General features: G+C 45.5%; 1 pseudogene across 1 annotated transcript in view; it reads left to right on the forward strand.

Moving 5' to 3' along the window:
- LOC309569196 overlaps positions 1–4086 on the forward strand; it is a 124888-nt pseudogene extending 120802 nt beyond the window's left edge. The window contains exon 3 of the transcript in view: positions 3123–4086. The product of the transcript in view is annotated as an uncharacterized misc_RNA (transcript). The remainder of the gene's footprint in view (positions 1–3122) is intronic.
- The last annotated feature ends 15112 nt before the right edge of the window (positions 4087–19198 follow it).

The raw sequence follows: 19198 nt of genomic DNA on the forward strand, positions 1-19198 counted from the left end.
ACCGCCAGGGGCGCAGGCCAAGGGGGGTGGGTCACAAAAACATTGGCATTGTTTTATTGTTTATTTTAACAATCCACTCAGCCTGCACACCCCAGAACCCCCAGTTTGCAGGCGGATTCATGCAGGTGTAAAACATTGAGAGCTGCTTCATGCAGGTGTAAAACATTGAGAGCAGCTGAGCCAAAAGACCAGGAGACTGAGACTGCCTCTCACTGCATCCCCAGCACCCCTCCGGTCTTACAAACACTGCTGCATCCCCAGCACACCTCTGGTCCTAACAAACACTGCTGTAGCCTCAGCATTCCTCTGGCTCAACCTTTTTTAATACAAAACTAACAGCTCCTGCAAATGATCCATCCATCCTTGCTTCCATGTCTCTGGTCTCTCACTCTGGGTCAGCAAGGCAGGTGGCTTCCTTATTCCTGTTTCCCTGCACTGCTTCACCCTCAATGCCCTACATCAAGCCCTCTGCAAGTTCAGGCCCCTCTCTCTCTCTGCAACCCCCTCCTCTCTCTCTCACACCCCCTCTTTCTCTCCCTCTCTCTAGCTCTCAACCCTCTCTTTCTTTTTCACACCTGAGACAATGATTGCCCACTAGAGAGCTCTACACTGGGCAAACAAGGGGCAAATTAGAAACTTTTAATGCCCTTAAATTTTTTTTGGGGGGGGTGGGTTACAGTTTTACATTGATCTTGGGGGGGGGGGGGGGGGTTGTTGCCAAATACAGCTCCTCAACAAGGGCACTGGAGACCCTAGATACGCCACTGTATGTAAAGTCTGCTATTTGTTCACAATAATATAACAAACATGCATTTTTATATACACTATAACATTCTAATCAATTGTTCATTTCATCAACAGGGAAGTGTCACTGAGGAGGAGCCAGGTTGCAGCCAGGAGCCTGGGGAGCCTGCGGAGCCTGAGGAGCCTGTGGAACTCTTTCCACCACCACCTCCTCCTGCCAAACGGAGGCAAAAGAGGAAGCACGTGGATGACATCACCGACGAGTTTATCCAGGAGGCCACCATAGCCCTACGTCGGAAACCGGAGGCCAATGAGTCCTTCGGCAACATGACGGCAAAAATTTTGGATAAGGTGGACCTCAGGCAGTGTCAGTATGCCAGAAAAATCATCCTCGATGTGCTGCAAAAGGCTGAAAACGGCATACTTACTGAGCACAGCCATGCATGCCAGGAGCACCCGTGCCCTCCACCTCCACCTCCACCTCCACAACACCCACCACCTCGCCAAATGCCACATGGCCAGTGGCAATATGGCCAGCAGGATCCAAACCTGCCCTCATGGCAACCTGATTTCAGTTACCAGCAACTTTAATTTTTGCAACCCCCTATTATTTATTTTACCCCTGTTTGCCAGTTTCTAGTTTAATTTTGTCCAAATGGACCTTTTTTATGTTTAGTTTATTATACGGAAAGTATTGATGTTTGCTTTGTTTTTTTTTTGCTGAGATCCAAAAAATAAAGAAAATGAAAATAAAAAATGGCCTATCAGAATTTGTTAACATGTTTAATATTGTGCATAACCTGAAAAATATGTTTTAGACATTAATTCATACAAGAATAAAGGGTCATATCAATAGTTAGATCTTTGGTGTGAAAATACAAAAATAATGGTGAAGAGTTCAAATTATTTAATTCTAAAATTTGATAGAACAGATAGAATAGACAAACATTATCTTCATCATAACAGAACACATGCCTTTTTATTAGAAAAGTATGGCATTATGAGCAGCATCTTCCTTCTTCTCACATTTATCAAGATGAGCATGTGCTCCGCATTTCAACTATTTCTTGGACTTCCGCGAGCCGAAAGTTCTTTCTGAATAAAATGTTGAGTTTACTAGAGAAAATTCTTCCGGGAACTCATTTGGTTTGATCATGCGTGTTGGGATTTGTAGCTGTGTGTCGGCCGAATTGTGTACTGACAGGCGAACAATCGTCCGTTCTGGTGTCGGCATACAAAAATTTTCATGTTTGCAAGAAAGACTTTTGTCCGCGGATTGTGCGCAGACATATGTCGGAGGCACCATACTAACACGCGTACAATCGGCAGATCCTTCGTCCACCGACGTTTGTATGCCGACGATCGGTACGTGTGTACGGGCCTTTAGAGTAGGAGAAGTCAGAGAGTGTATCTCTCTAAATATTCACTGCCAACTAGAAAAGTATATTTTCTGGCCACTAAATTGGAGGAAGAGATGAGGCATACAGGCATTCCCCGTTTTACGTACACTCACTTTATGCACACTCGCGAGTACGGTCATACCCCGAGAGTGTGCGTAAAGTTCCTCGCAAGTACAGACATTCCGACATTCCGACATTCCCACGCCGCGCCGTGCCGCACAGCGCCACGCAGCCGCAGTATACCCTGGAAGAGTCGGAGCTGCCACCTGGAGTTGCGAGAGGCCAGGTTCCTGCCCAGAGTACAGTAGCCAGTCACGGGTTGTCAGCCCACAGACAGCTTGGAGTTGACCACCAGCCTGCCCGGAGTAGCCAGGCCCGAGTTACCGCCAGCCAGGCCCGAGTTACCACCAGCCAGGCCCGGGTTGCCCCAGCCAGGTCCGAGTTACCGCCAGGCAGGCACGAGTTGCCCCAGCCAGGCCCGAGTTACCGCCAGCCAGGCCCGAGTTACCACTAGCCAGGCCCGTGTTGCCCCAGCCAGGCCCGAGCTACCACCAGCCAGGCCCGAGTTGCCCCAGCCAGGCCCTAGTTACCGCCAGCCAGGCCCGAATTACCACCAGCCAGGCCCGAGTTGCCACCAGCCAGGCCCGAGTTGCCACCAGCCAGGCCCGAGTTGCCGCCAGCCAGGCCCGAGTTGCCGCCAGCCAGGCCCAGAGTTACCGCCAGCCAGGCCAGAGTTACCGCCAGCCAGTCCAGAGTTGCCGCCACCCAGGCCCGAGTTACCACCAGCCAGGTCCAGAGTTCCCGCCAGCCAGGCCCAAGTTGCCGCCAGCCAGGCCCAAGTTGCCGCCAGCCAGGCCCGAGTTACCGCCAGCCAGGCCCAGAGTTGCCGCCAGCCAGCCTAGAGTTGCCAGCCCACAGCCAGCTCAGAGTCCACCCAAAAACCTGCCAACATACAGCTTAGAGTGGACCACCAGCCAGCTGCGAGTTGCCTGCCAGCCATCCCACAGTTGCCGCCTGGAGTTGCGAGGCCGCGAGTGAAGAGGCCAGATTCCTGCCTGGAGTAGCCAGGCCCGAGTTACCGCCAGCCAGGCCCGAGTTACCGCCAGCCAGGCCCGAGTTACCGCCAGTCAGGCCCGAGTTACCGGCAGTCAGGCCCGAGTTACTGCCAGCCAGGCCCTGGAAAAAATTATGCCCGCAGTTAGTTGATGATTCTGAAGGCTTTGAAGAACATGTAGCTAATGTTACTGAAAATATTGTAGAGATGGCAAGGCAGTTAGAGCTGGAAGTGGAGCCAGAAGATGTTGCTGAACTGCTTGTGTCCCACACTGAGCCCCTCAGCAATGAAGATCTTCTAGAACTTGAAGAGGAGAGAGAATAAGATGTGCAGGATGAGGTTGAGATCATTGAACAGCCTGAAGGCTCTTTTTGAAAAGCATGATAGGGATTTTGAAAGAAGTTCCAAAGTCAATGCTAACATTTCAGGGGCTTATGCCTGCTACAAAGAAATCTACAGGGAAAAGAAGAGAGCTACACTTCAAACCTCCATAGACAGTTACTTTTCTAAAAGTCCATCAGCACGCAGATCATCCGCATTGACTGACAGTCATTTTGATCCTAGATCATCAACGGACAGTCCATTTTCAGCTCTGACATCCCCATCAAGTCCTGCTTCTACTCTGATTGATATTTGTAATACACCCAATTTGCCAGCAAGACAGTGTCTCGTCTTTGAAGACTTGACATGTGAAACAGAAGATTCCTGTATGCCTGCCAGTCCATTTTCAGCTCTGACATCATCATCAAGTCCTGCTCCTACTCTGATTGCTATTTGTAGTACACCCAATTCTCCAGCAAGAAAGCGTCTCGCCTTTGAAGACTTGACTTGTGAAACAGAAGATACCTGTATGCCTTCATCCTTCCTACTACATTAAATTCTCTCCGCTTCTCTGGCCTTGCGACAACAATCAAGATAGGGTAAACTTACAATTTTTCTTTTAATATTGTGTTTATTTTAGTTATCAATGCATTATTTATATCAGTTATGCCTCTAAATGACTATTGGAATGCAGTACATGCATTGAGAAGTGAAAAAAGGTATTGCTTCACTTTAAGTACATTTTTGTTTTACATACATGCTCCGGTCCCATTGCGTACTTAAAGCAGAGTTCCAGCCATTTACTCACCTCTCCAACGGTCCAGCGATGCGGCCGCCCGAAGCCTCGATCCTCTCCCTCGGCGCCGGCATCACTGCTGTGGGCACCCGGCTGTTACAGTTTGCGGCTTCACAGCCGGGTACCCACTGCGCATGCGCGAGTTGCGCCGTGATTGGCCGGCAATCTTCTGGGACCTCTGACGTGTCCCAGAAGATTGCAGGGAGGGAGGGGGAGAGGAGAACTTCCGCTCAGGGCGCCGCGGCGCTCCGAGCGGAAGTGGGAGCGGGTACCTGTCAAAACTAGGTACCCGCTCCCCCCCCCAAAAAATGACATGCCAAATGTGGCATGTCGGGGGGTCAGGACTCCCTAAAGCGGAAGTTCCACTTTTGGGTGGAACTCCACTTTAAAAGTGGGGTATGCCTGTACTTTATTTAGAAAACATATATCGGTTTATTATGTCACAGTCAAGAGTCAGAAATATTGTATGGTCTTGCAGCACACCATGTAAGTGCTTTTCTTGGGGGACAATGCAAGAAGGAGACACTGAGCAGGTTTAATCATCCTGAAATATTAATCAGTGTGCTATTTTAGAGCAATAAGCCAGAACTGAACTGATTAGCAGTTGGAAAGCATGTACGATTCTATGTCAAGGGAAGAATCTGGTCAAGGGTAGACCTGATCTGGGATTAAAAATAAATCTCAGATTATATACCCAAACAATTGTAAAATCTGATGCAGACTTTTTGCTGTTTCACTATTCTAGAGGGAGAGAGCAGGCAGATTACATGTAAGAAGGGAACGTTTATGTGCACACTGGTAATGAAAATTGTACACATTTTTAAAACCTAGTCTAAATCTTTTTTAGATTAGAGATTGCAATTCAGGATGCAAGGAGGTGGTAAATTTCAGCCAGCAATGATCCTTTAGACTCTATTTTACTGACATATAATCTAAAATGTATACTGATTTTCTGCACAGAATGTAAATAGTGGCTATCAGGCAGCGCTAATTTTGTCAACAAAACATTTTCATCAAAATTTTTGTCACCACATTTTTATCCACTGACAAAAACTATGATGAAAATCAATTTCATTTTCTTTACAGAACAAAAACTAAAGGATAATGTGAGCCAGGGGCATTTACCCTTGTGAACTTCTGGTTTCCACAGAGCTCCATCTGCTTCCGCTCCCAGCAAGCAAGCTACTGTGCAGTCAGCATTACAGGCCCCTGAGTCCTCAGACGACCATACAGAGCAGCACTGTACATTACAGGCCTACAGATGAGAGTCCCACTTCCGACTCTTGAGGATGACCCTCCAAAGCAGAGAACACTGTGAGGGTGTACATTAAAATTACAGGCCTGAGGCCTGTGTCGGTGTTCCGTGAAAAAACCATACCCGTAAAAAATCCATACCCTCGTCACTTCCGGTGCACCTACGTCAGCACCTACGTCATTGAACAGCTGAGGAGCTTACTAGTGCGCATGCTCGGAGGGTATGGATTTTTCACGGCAGTATGTGTAACGTTACACTGCCTCAGCTGTTGCGGTGGTTACATTAAAACAGCTCGGCTGCAACAGCTCGGCTGCAACATGAATCATCTCCGCTCCTACCCCTGTCACTTCCCTGATCTCGGCTACTAAATATAAAAGCGGCAGCAGGTGTATGAAAATATAAATCATGGAGCCAAGATCTCCGTCATTTAGATTTCATACACCCGCCGCTGCTTTTATATTTGCGAGCCGAGATCAGGGAAGTGACAGAGATAGGAGCGGCGATGACTCATATTGCAGCCGAGCTGTTTTAATGTAACCTTTAATGTAAACGCCGCAACAGCTCATGCGGTGTAACGTTACACACACTACCGTGAAAAATCTATACCCTCCGTGCATGCGCACTTGTCAGCTCCTCAGCTGTTCAATGACGTATCCGGGGCTGTGAGCATGCGCACTGCTACGCTGCTCAGCTGTTCCTGACAGGAAGTGACGTGGGTATGGATTTCTCACAGGGTATGGTTTTCTAACGTTACATCGGGACTATCCCACACTCTGCCTGAGTGCTTCCATCAGTATACCACTTCCTCCAGTCTGAACATAGATATCAGATACTATAGCTGCACCATACAAGACTAGCCAACAAATAGCTTGTATGAAACTAGAACTCTTTATTGAACAAGAATACACACTCAGGTGAGGCTGATCACATTATCACATGCAAACACAACTGTATACAGAAATAAAATTAACAAATAAACAATAAGTTAATTAAATAACTAGCCATCTGGACAATCAGGGATCTCATTTCAGGTCAGACTTGCTGGCATCGAGCACACAAAGTACAATACACATTTTTACAATGTAAACACACCCCCCAATAGTTTTGTAGCAGACAATAGTGTGTTAATTAGCACAATTAACAATACAAACAGTGATCTCCCCCCTCCTCAGACTACTAGGCAACAGACTATAGCAGGAGACCTACTTACAATAAAAACACATTATAGCAGGGGACCCCAGTGGTTTGAGCAGATTACATTAACATCTTCAGTCATTGCTGGTTTGAGACATACAGGCCCCAAATGTTGATATGGAACCTTCAGTTCCCAGAGTCTGTGTGTTTTGGGGAGACATGAACTTGAATCAGAAACAAGACCACTCCATAGATCCCCCAGGCATACACCTTCCAAAGAGTAGTGTTCCCTTAAATGCCAGGCCCTATAGTCAGTGGCTAAGAGGCTTGCTCCCAGTCCTCTCCAAAAGCCTCTGTCCTGGCTAGGTCTGTCACAAGGCCTCCTCTTAGACCACTGTCCGTCCAGAACACTGTGTGTGCATTACAGGCCTCCTCCTGATCACCGACATCCAGAGCACTGTGCATTACAGGCCATTCCTCAGACCTGAGACCACCATCCAGCACTGTGCAGAGTTATAGGCCTCTCAGAGTCAGACCACAATCCCAGAGCACTGTGCATTACTAGCCTCCCCTTAGATCGCTATCCAAAGCTCTGTGCAGAATTACAGGCCTCTCAGAACCACCATCCTGAGCACTGTGTGCATTACAGGCCTTTCAGACAACTGTCCAGAGCACTGTGCATTCTCCCCTCAGACCACAGTCCAGAGCACTGTGCAGCATCACAGGCCTCTCATACCACCGTCCAGAGCACTGTATAGCATTACAGGTCTCCTCAGACCACTATCCAGAGCACTGTGTGCAATGCATTACAGGCCTCCTCTTTAGACCACCGTCCAGAGCACTGTGTGGCTCTGAGGAAGAGGGTTCGCCCTCGAAATGCGTCAGCCTTAGCAGATTTGTGCAGACATCGGCACGCTATCCAGCACCATGGAGTGCCTTGGCTACCTTGGAGATCTTTTGTTTGATCGTGTTTACATGTGTGCTATCTACAATTGTTTGCGAATAATGTATATTATTTTGGATTTTAAAAACCTTTTTAGTGGTATGCACTAGGTCGGTGCGCCCCTCTCTTGTTGTTGTTTCAAAGTAGAAACATGTTTTGAGTAATTATCTTCACATATTAAAAACTTTTTTCTTTTTTTTTTTGCAAAGTGCGGTTGCATTCTGCAAGTGCAATTGTTACAAAGCTTAGTAAATGAGGTAAAGCTTCGCTTTGCAAAGAAGATCCAATCGCATGCAAGGAAAATATAAAAAAAAAGCATTTTTGCTTGCACATGATTGGATGATGGAAGTCAGCAGAGCTTCTGCTTATTTACTTAGCTGTGGAGCAACTACTATTGCAGAGTGCAATTGGACTTTACAAAGTACAAAATTTATTTGCCTTTAGTAAATCAATCCCATAGTGTGTGGTTGATTTTTCATAATCACAATGATACACTGCAATTTAACCAAAAAATTAATACCCAATGCAGTATTTACCCAGTCCCAAAAATGGAACAATTTCTATTTCGGTAAAAGAAGCTGTGTAAAAATTAGGTTTTTTTGGTACTATTAGAGACAAAGCACCATAATTCAACATGAAAATTCTCGCAGAGGAGAGAATCGACCCTGTCCAAAAATTGCATGTCTTTTGCATCACACAGTCAAGAAAATATTGAGTTTAGAGTGTTGGTAGTGACAAGCCAGTGAAACCCCACAGAAAAATTCTTGCAGAGAACCAGATGGGCCCTGTTTTAAGAAACATTCACAGTATCTACAATAGTTATACAGCTGCAGAAAAAAAAAAGAAACTAAGTTTTGGGTGTTGGTGGGGACCGACTACCCTTAATCCCACAAAAAAAAAACACACAGTATCGACCAATTTTAAAGGAGTTGTAAAAGTCAGGAAGGTTTTTTTATCCTAATGCAGTCTATGCATTAAGATAAAAAGTCTTCTGTGTGTAACAGCCCACCGCACCCCCTAATACTTACCTGAGCCCCCTCTCTGTCCAGCAATGTCCACAAGTACCCAGTGTTGGTCATCTTACTTTAAAAATAGATGTAGTTACAGTTACAAATTACTTCTCCCAAAAAGTAATTGAGTTAGTGACTCAGTTACCACATTGAAAAAGTAATTAGTTGTGACTTTTTTTTTTTTACTATTCTATAAAGCAATTACGTTCTATAAGATCTTTAATAGTAGTGGTGGTGTGGCACACTGTGGGGGTCTGAGTCCTCCTGACTATGTGAGTAACTGTATTTTGTTTTTTGTTTTTTCGTACCTGCTGCCTGGAGTGGCTGGCTAATGGTGGCGGTGTGGCACACTGGTGGTGGCGGTGTGGCACACTGGTGGTGGCAGTGTGGCACATTGGTGGTGGCGGTGAGGCACACTGGCGGTGGCGGTATGGCACACTGGTGGTGGCGGTGTGGCACACTGGTGGTGGCGGTGTGGCACACTGGTGGTGGCAGTGTGGCACATTGGTGGTGGTGGTGTGGCACACTGGTGGTGTGGCACACTGGTGGTGGCGGTATGGCACACTGGTGGTGGCGGTGTGGCACACTGGTGGTGGCAGTGTGGCACATTGGTGGCGGTGGTGTGGCACACTGGTGGTGGGGGTCTGAGTCCTGACTGAGTCCTCCTGTCTTGCCTGTGACTGATTTTTCTTTTTTGGTACCTGTTGCTGCTGTGCTACTGTGCTTCTGCAGTGCTGCCTGGATGGTGGTGTGTGGCCTGCCTAGGCACACTGGGGTCTGTCTTCCTCCTCCTCCAGGCCTGTGCTGATGCCTCTTTCTTCTGGCTGGCTGCCTGTCGAGTCTGTGGTGGACTGGCAGTGGTGGACCGGTGGTGTACTGCCTCTGCCTGCAGAGCCGCCTATATATTACTTTTTATATATATAATAATGCATTAATGACCGGCGGCCGCCCTCTGCTCTGCCCTCCTGTACTCCGCTCCGAAGTCCGCACTGCCTCTCTCTCGTCGACTGAGACCAGTACCGCGGACAGCGCCGGCCTCGGTCATAGAGGAGAGGAGGAATTACACTACTGCCATCTAGTGGTGGTAGATGTAATTGCGGTAACACCGCCCAAGTAGTGGCAACGGAATTACCGTGAGGGGAAGAGTAATCAGTTAGATTACTCGTTACCCTCTAAAGTAACTGCGTTAAGTAACGCCATTTACATAAACGCAGTTACTAACATCACTGCAAGTACCTCAGCCATCCTGGGACTTTCCCTCCTGATTGACTGAGATACAGTCCTGGCGCCATTGGCTCCCGTGGCTGTCAATCAAAGGCAGTAAACCAATCAGGAGAGAGAGGGGGCGGGGCTGAATTGACACACGGAGCTGCAGCTCGGCTTTGGTGCCCCCATAGCAAGCTGCTTGCTGTGGGGGCACTCGATAGGAGGGAGGGGCCAGGAGCAGAAACGAGGGACCCGAGAATAGAAGGATCCAAGCCACTCTGCAAAACCAACTGCACAGAGGAGGTAAGTATAACATGTTTGTTATTTAAAAAAAAAAAAAATACAAGACTTTACAATCACTTTAATACACTTCACAGAATTTGCAACTGTGAAACAGCTGCTAAAAATTAAGGGTTCCACATTAATATTAATGTTGCAGCAGCTATGACCCTATTTTCAGATGATAATGGTACGAGGCCTACAGGAGTGGCAGGGGATGTTAACATGGGCAGAGTGTGTTAATAGAGACTGGACATGGCACTGGTCGCAGCATGTGAGATATTTTTGTATCCTGCAATAGTCAGAGGAGCAGCTTTGGATGCAGAAAAAAAAAAAAATAGAGGGTGGCAGGATCCCCAAATATTAATCAGCAGCAGGGGCTTGGTAGCTCCTGCTGATCTAAGACCGGTTCATTTTCACAAATATCAGCTGGTTAACAATGTCCCATGGACAAATGCACTCTCTTGTCTGTCACAAAGCTCCCCCCCCCGAAGCACTGAATGCATGTTCAGAGAGCACACTGACTGCAGGACAGCTCAGCAGCCCAATTGCATATTGGGCAAGCTCTGACCAGTTGTCCTCATGAACTAGTAGTCAAGGGGGTCATCTATTTAGAGGGTTTGTACATCCACTCTTGCCCCAGGATAATCACCCACTATGTGATGCAGACAGTCCTGAGCACTGAGGACTGACATTTTTGTTTTAAAGGCATTGCTCAGGTAGCCACCCACAATGCTGCTCCTTCTTTCACTGACAAAATGCTTAGAGATAGTTGTGGTCAGGTGACTTTATCAAAGGGTATTTATTGTGACAGTGCTGATACATATCAATTTGGAGCCTAATGATGTCATTGTGTCCACCCGGAAGTGCCTCCGAATTGATGGAATGGTTGATGCTGGGATCTAAGCCTTAAAGGGACACTGTACCCATCTATGTGGCAAGCTTTTAAAGTGGTGCACTGCTACTTGGGTGCACTTTTCTTGTGAATGTAATACTTTTATTGATCTTAATAAAGAAATTTTGGTTAATTATTGTAAAATGCTATGTTAACTTTTCTTTTTTGAGCGGAGAAGCCAATGGAGAGATCTGATTTTGGGTTGACCCATTTAGGGACTATTGAAGAGGATACCAGGAAAAAAGATTTGCAGACCCCTTAAAGGGGAAGGAGCATGTGACCTATTTTTAACTAATAGGTCCCCATGCTGAGGAGAGCATATATTGTGAATCGTGGTGGGACTCATTGGGGTTTATTTGCATGCAAAGGATTAGGGAAGACACTTTTAACACACAATTTGGGATGATGTATATGTGATGTGACTTCCATAAAAGAGATTTTTTTCTGTTGCATACACATAAATACCTGTTTGATACATCTTGTAAAATAAGCTCTATTGTTTTCAGAATAAGGAGAGCACGCAATATTATGTGATTATGTATGAAAAGCGGGATTTTTTTTATCACTATTGGGTGTGTATATAATATCACATTGCAGTGTTTGCTGAGTGCCACTTTTTTATTTACGCATTCTGTGGATGTGGAAAACAAAGAGTAGTGTGGACAGTTACAATATACAGGTTAATTATAACCATATGGTGATCAGGTTTGTGCAGAGAATAATTTAATTTAATATCTTCTTGAAAAGAGTAGCACGGGTTCCTCCACAGCACATCCTTCAGATGCTTCACCTTTTTTGACTTTCCACTTGTAATGTGGATCCCAGAGGGTTGCCAACCAATAATGGTCCGTCTTGTTAGTGCTACAAATTTCAGGGTCATTTCATAGGTTCTGAAGCTTGAGGTAGCCCATGAGCCACAAATTATTGGAGGAGGAAGAACCCAAGTCCTCCCCAGCCACATACTACTTTTGTGTTTTGGAAGGTATGAAACCTACCCCTGCAAGACTGCCCCATGTCATGTGCAGCCTCAATGCCCCCATGGCAACCATACTCCTCCTCCTGTGCCTTCTGGGATCCTACATTGACAGTGTCTGGATAGAGAGGGCCTGAGATGTAAGAAAATCCTCCCCTACATTCCCCTGCTCTTCCTTGAGTGTCCTTGTCCATACTATGCAGTGTGTGCTCCAGCAGGAACATACTGTAGCTGGTACAGTGTAGCTAATACACATTATTTTGACAGCCTTGTATTCTTGTTGCCTTCTCAAATAGTGACAGTAATGCATGTGTCCAGTATCAGCAGCCATTGGCATGGGGAAAAGAAGGTACTCTCTGATGGCCCTGACTGTGCAGCAGCTGCAGCATAGTCAAAGTTGTGTTCCATGTGGGCATGTTACAAATTAGGCCATTTGTGGGCAGATGGTGTTTCTATTAAATTTCATAAGGAGAGGGGAAGAGATTGGCGCAATCGGACTGCAAGGGCTGCTACAGTAGTCTTAGATATGGGCAAAGGCAAATGACACAGTCCAGTGGAATTGCTAGGACACTTTGATGGCTGCAGGCTGTGGAGGGTGAAGTAACCCTGTATGGATCCAAAAGAGAGAAGAGAAAACCAAGCGCCGATCTAAGTGTAGCAATGCAAGTGTTTTAATATCATTTAAAAGAGTATTACTCACAAAGGTGCGTTAAAAGCAGGCATCTAAAAGCAGTAAAGGGTCTGGGTAGTAGCATCCAGGGTGTCCTTCCGATTCAGCTGCAGAGCTGGTGCTGTAGGGAACGAGCGGCGATCTCCTGTTCGGAGGCAGGGGATGTGCTGATCCTCAGTGGTGATAGAGCAGCATGGGTCCGCAGGTCGGAGGGCTATGACATCACTTCCTGGAGGCACAGTAGGGATAGAACGGCGACGCGTTGCGGAGCTCCGCTGCTTCTTCAGGCCCTACTGTGCCTCCAGGAAGTGATGTCATAGCCTTCCGACCTGCGGACCCATGCTGCTCTATCACCGCTGAGGATCAGCACATCCCCTGCCAGCTTTCCCTTCACTTCTCTGCAAGCTGCTCCTGGATGAAATCCTGTCTCACTGTGGTTATGCCACTCCCTCACTTTCCTACTGTGCTCTATCAGGCACTCTAGTACAGTCAGGGACCCCATCATCATTCCCTCCCTCCTTATCACTGGAACCAACTTGGCAGTATACTACTGCTGCAGGAACATCACTGCAAATTGGTTCTCCCTGCCTAGTGTTCCATCCCATTCAGTGGCGACTTAGGAACAATATATGGGGGGGGGGGGGCACATAGGATACCACAGTCAAAACTGGGGGGGGGGGGGGCACTCATAATTTTCACCACTAAATCATACTATTAAAAAAAAAACGAAATAAGTGTTTATATAAATAGGCTTACAAAATATGAGAGTAATCCAGTATGCAATGGTACCTTTTTATTGTACTAACCTAAAACTTAAAAGACAAGCTTTCAATAGTTTTCCTTTCTTCCTCAGGTATTGCTTCAGACCTGAGATAGAGGAAAACTCTCAAAAGCTTTTCTTTACAGTTTAAAGCAATTTCAGCAAACAGTTTATGCAGTAATAACCTCTAGAGTTGGTGCCAGTTTACGCAGTAATAACCTCTAGTGTTGGTGCCAGTTTATGCTGTAATAACCCCTAGTATTGGTGCCAGTTTACGCAGTAATAAAACCTAGTATTGGTGCCAGTTCACGCAGTAAAAAGCCCTAGTATTGGTGACAGTTTATGCAGTAATAAAGCCTAGTATTGATGCCATGCCAAGCACAGAGGAGGTAGGGAAGAATAGTAAGACCTGCCAACCACAGTGATGAAAATTTTAAGGCCAACCATGACAGGGGCGGCGATCTTAACACTTTTATCAACTTCATGGGAGATCTTTATGATTTCCCCGCAGGTCTCCTGGTGCGCTACAGTACAGCGCACCTCTCCATCTGGGGCTCCTTCTCTCCACCACACACTGTGGCGAAACTAAGAGGGAAGGCTGCTACAGCACACCTTTCCATCCGGGACTCATACCTCTACAGCTGGGGTGCCCAAGGGGTGAGGAGACTTGGTAACCGGTTGCGGGCCACAACGAGCGGAGCTGGCAGATGACAGGTCTGTGTCCACTCAGCATATGCAGAGCAGACATGGACACAGCCCACTCTACTCTATAGTCCCTCTGATCCGATCCAAGCCACACAGACAGAAGAAGACGGATCCCCTTTTGTTTTTTTTTTTTAAATGGATCGGATTGGAGATAAGCGGGTGTAAACGGACACAAGTCCTTTTACATCTGCCGCTCTATAGGGTTGAATGGATGGTCTGATTGGGTCCACCTGAAAAACAGACAGGCGTACCCAATCAGCCCTGCTCAGACCGATCGTGTGAAAGGGGCCTAAGTTTGCTTTCACACGGATGCACTGCGATTTACCTGAACGTCAACTGACCTCAATCTTCACTTCTTCCTCAGGATTCCTGCAGGTATTGCTAGATGCTGCTGTCCCCCAGGCGGGTATGACTGGTGACTGCTGCTGGCTGTCCTCCAGGGCTTGTACTGCTGGTGGGTACTGTTGGCAGGTACTGCTGGCTAGTTCTGTTGGCGGGTACTTCTGGCTGGTTCCCGACCCATTATTCCCAAGCATCAGCGTGATGAGTCACAGAAGCTGGCGCTGAAGGAAGCATGCAGCTGCAGTAGAGACAATGCTTCCTGTATGGCTCCTGTGACTGTCACAGGAAGAGTGCATTTGGTATCACTCCACCTGTGACAGGAGTCGGCACTATACAGGAAGCATTGGCTCTGCTTCCTCTATTTCCGGCTCCATTCTTCACAGTGATGCTCGGTGATGGCAGGTCAGGAACCCACAATCTTGGCTTACTGACCCACCATCCCAGAGCAGAAGGTGGCTGGGATCCTGTTGGGGGGCACAGAACAATGTTGGGGGGGCTATGGCTCCCCTAGTGACGCCACTGGGTGGTGGTTGAGCTTGAAAATATTGATATGTGCCAGGAACAGAAAATTACTGGTAGGTAAGTAAACATTTTCAGGTGTTGTTTGTGTTCCCTTTGCAGAGATTTGCTGACAGGAAGTGAAAACAGAAAACAATATCAAAATACCTGATACAGACTCTGACTCTTCCTGTTCTATTCAAAACAAATTTTTTTTTTTTTTCCTGGAGTTGGGCTCTCAATATCACTCATATACGCTGACTCTTTAAGTGCTAGTTATGAACTTTAGTAATATATGTTTTTTGCAATTTTTATTTGCATATAAAAAATGGATTTGTCTACTTCCATTTATTGTTTTTATTTTAAAGGGTAGATGTAATTGAGCACATTGTAAAGTCTCACCTGTGCTATCACATGAATATCATTTACATACTAAGCTCTCTGAAATAACAGCCTCTTGTACCTATAGACATTTGCAGTTAAAATTATTTTTGGTTAGTTTGTAATATAATTTCCTTTGTAACATCATTTCCTCTATTATTCACATGAACTGAAATGCGAAATGAAAAGGGCAAGCATTATCTTCCTCCCAGAAATATGTCACGATAGCAATCCTGACTTCATTTGTAATAATTTTGCCTTCCTTGTAGTTAGATAGTAGCTATTAGCATTATAAAAAGCAAAAATTGCTCAGTTTATTCCATGGTCATGCAAATGAGATGGGCTGGTGTGAAGTGCCCAGCATTTCCTTCCATGTCTGTGGTGGTATTGGTAAGGAGTTGAAAGTGCAAATAGTTCAAAAGTGTCACAAGATTTTATTGTAAAGGAAACCTAAACTGAGAGTAGTAAAAATACAGACATTGCTGACTCTTCCTTTAGAAATTGTTGGTTGCTGCAATGTCATGCTGAGCCTCCAGCTTCAACACCTATTACGTTTCTGCCTTGCAATAAAAGTACCAAAGCTAGAGATAGCACTGACACTAAACGTGTATATTGTGTTTTATTGGAGAATATATATATAAATATATATACAGTGTGTGTGTATATATATATATATATATATATATATATATATATATATATATATATATATATATATATATATATATATATATATATATATATATATATATATATATATACAGTATATATATATGCACACAGTGGGTAAAATAAGTACTCAACATATCACCATTTTTCTAGGTAAATATATTTTTAAAGGCGCTATTGACATGGAATTTTTCACCACATGCCAGTAACAACCCATGCAATCCATACATACAAAGAAACCAAAAAAAAAAAAATACATTCCGAAATGAAGTTATGTGTAATAAAATGGAATGACACAGGGAAAACGTATTGAACACGTTAACTGAAATGTATTTAATACTTTGTACAAAATCCATTAAGACGTCTCCTGTATGGAGAAACATGCATTCATTGCTCAGGTGTGATTTTGGCCCATTCTTCCACACAGTCTTCAAATCTTGAACATTCTGTGGGCGTCTTCTATGAAAGCTAATCTTTAGTTTTTTCTGTAGATTTTCTATTGGGTTCAAGTCGGGTGATTGGCTTGGACATTCTAGCAGTTTTTTTTTTCTTTCATTGAAACCAATTGACAGTTTCCTTGGCTTTGTGTTTTGGATCATTGTTTTGCTGAAATGTCCACCCTTATTTCATCTTCATCATCATGGTCAGTGTAGAATATCAGTTTAGTGTGAATCTAATGATAAGTCAGTCAGTGTGAGTGTAGTGACCATTAATTTCTACTTTAGAGTCAGTTTATTTTGTCAGGGCAGGTTTATTGCATTATAGTTCAGTGCGTTAGTGCAGGTTTAATAAAATATATTTCTGTGCGTTACGTGCCATTTAATGCAGTATATTTCTGTGTGTTTCTGCACCATTAATGCAGTATATCTCTGTGCATTAGTGCACATTTAACGCAGTATATTTCTGTGCATTAGTGCACGTTTAACTAAATACATTTGTGTGTTAGTGCAGTGTTAGTGCACGTTTAACACAGTATATTTCAGTGCGTTACGTGCTGTTTAACACAGTATATTTCTGTGTGTTAGTGCACATTTACCGCAGTATATTTCTCTGTGTTAGTGCACATTTAATGCAGTATATTTCTATGCGTTAGTGTAGTTTTACTGCAGTATATTGTAGTGTGTTGGTGGAGTGTGTCTGTGTAGTGAGTACTCAGGTTAAAGTTCACCAAACACCAGTTTCCATTGATTAAAGTGTATCCACGTACACATTTCCACATCTTTATTACATTTTGTTATTAAGCACCCCTACTTTATGTCGGGGAGGTCAACAAGGAGAGGCAAACTTTCCCATGGCACTGTGAGGGGGCCAGCAGCCTATGCGTCCACAGGAAAAGGTGGACGTGGTTCATCCTTAAGCAGGGCATGATTTTCTCTGTTTAGTGATGTTGCCTGTTCTATCCAGCCACAGCATGCAGCTGTGTGGGCCTTTTTTAGCACATGTGCAGCCGATCGCACTGTTGCAATTTGCCCAAGCACATCAAGTGTGGCAAAAACACCAGCCATTTTGGTACCACATGCTTGACGAGGCATTTAACCTCCCACCACTCAGCCCAAGCACCTGAAAGCCACACAAAAGGGACGCAATTCTGTTCCTCCCCCTTACTCACCTCAGTCTAACCTCACTATACCTCATAACCTCTCAGCAGCCCCCCACTGATCAGGATGATGGTATAGTGCAGGTTTTCCTAGGTCCTTGCAGCACATCTGCCAGTAGCACACCACCAGCTGTAGACAATAGCCGGCAAATTTCTCTGCCCCATCTGCTGCAGTGAAAAAAAAATTACAGTCACTGCAATCTACATGCCCAGCATCTAAATGCAAGCTTGTAAAAGCTGCTGGCTTTACAACTATTGCCTTTTCATCTGGTGGATTCTGCCCCCTTCCGTGAATTTTCAGAATGTGCTGTACCACAGTGGCAGGTTCACAGTCCTTATTTCTTTTCATGTAAGGCCATTCCAGCTTTGTATCGCCATATGGAAGGCAATGTTGTGGTATCGTTGTGCAAAGCAATCAGTCACCAAGTCCATTTTACTTCTGATACGTGGTTCAGCAAGCATGGTCAGGGTTGCTATATTTCGTTTACAGCACGCTGGCTAACTGCAATTCGGAAGGATGCAGGACAGGGCTTAGTGCTACAGCTTGTTGTGCTGCCACATCTCCATACAACTAGTGGTGATGATGCGAGATTTGTCAGCTCTACTCACCCCTCCTCCACTGTGCCCTCCTCTGCTGAATTGTCCTTTGAACCACAAGTTCCTCCGAGGCTATCTAATGAATCAGGTTAAACAGTGCCATGCAGTGCCTCAGTTGGTGTGTTTAGGGGACAGAAACCGCCCTTAAACAGGGAAAGTTGACACATGTGCCATGCCTGGCACATGTTCTCAATTTGGTGGTGCAGTGTTTCCTAAATGGGTACCCAAGGTTGGAAAATCTGCTAAAGCAGGCCAGAAGAGTCTGTAGCCATTTCAAGCGGTCATAGACAGCCAGTGCTTAGTTAACTGAAATTTAGCGGGAATTTCACCTGCCCTTATACTGCCTGATTTGTGACATGCCCACCAGGTGGAACTCGACTTTGGCAATGCTGTAGCGGCTGCACATGCAGCAGAGAGCTGTCAACAAGTTCCTGTGTGAGTATGGCACAACGACAGCCTCAGGATGAAATATAAATATGTGCTGCGCAGACTTGTGTAGCTTAGATTAATAATAAATAAACATTCACAACACACTCACAACAAGGGAGTGATCAGTGCTAGCGGCATCATAAAATTTACACCACCATATATTGCTCGCAGTCCCATTTAAATGTACTTGACAGCCTAAGGATGGCTCGGCTTTTTTCCCCACGCTAATGGCTGCTGAAAAGAATGCATGCTCTGGACTGTCACCATTTGAGGAGGCCACAAGGATGGTGAGCTGTGACAATGCATGCATCAGTGACACAATCCCTCTTGTGTTCCTGCTGGAGCAGACTCTGCATGACATTAGGGACAGGGCACTTAAGGCAGAGCAGCAGGAGAAAGAGGAGGCACGCTTTATGCAGACACCATTTTTCCTACGCCACAGAACGCACAAGAGGAGAGGGAGGAGGAGGATTCTTGCAGTTTTGGAGGCATTGAAGCAGAGGAAGATATACATCAACCCTCAACAGATGGTTTTCCGTC

The sequence above is a fragment of the Pelophylax lessonae genome (assembly GCF_965119305.1).
Source record: "Pelophylax lessonae genome assembly, chromosome: 13".
Classification (NCBI taxonomy): Eukaryota; Metazoa; Chordata; class Amphibia; order Anura; family Ranidae; genus Pelophylax; species Pelophylax lessonae.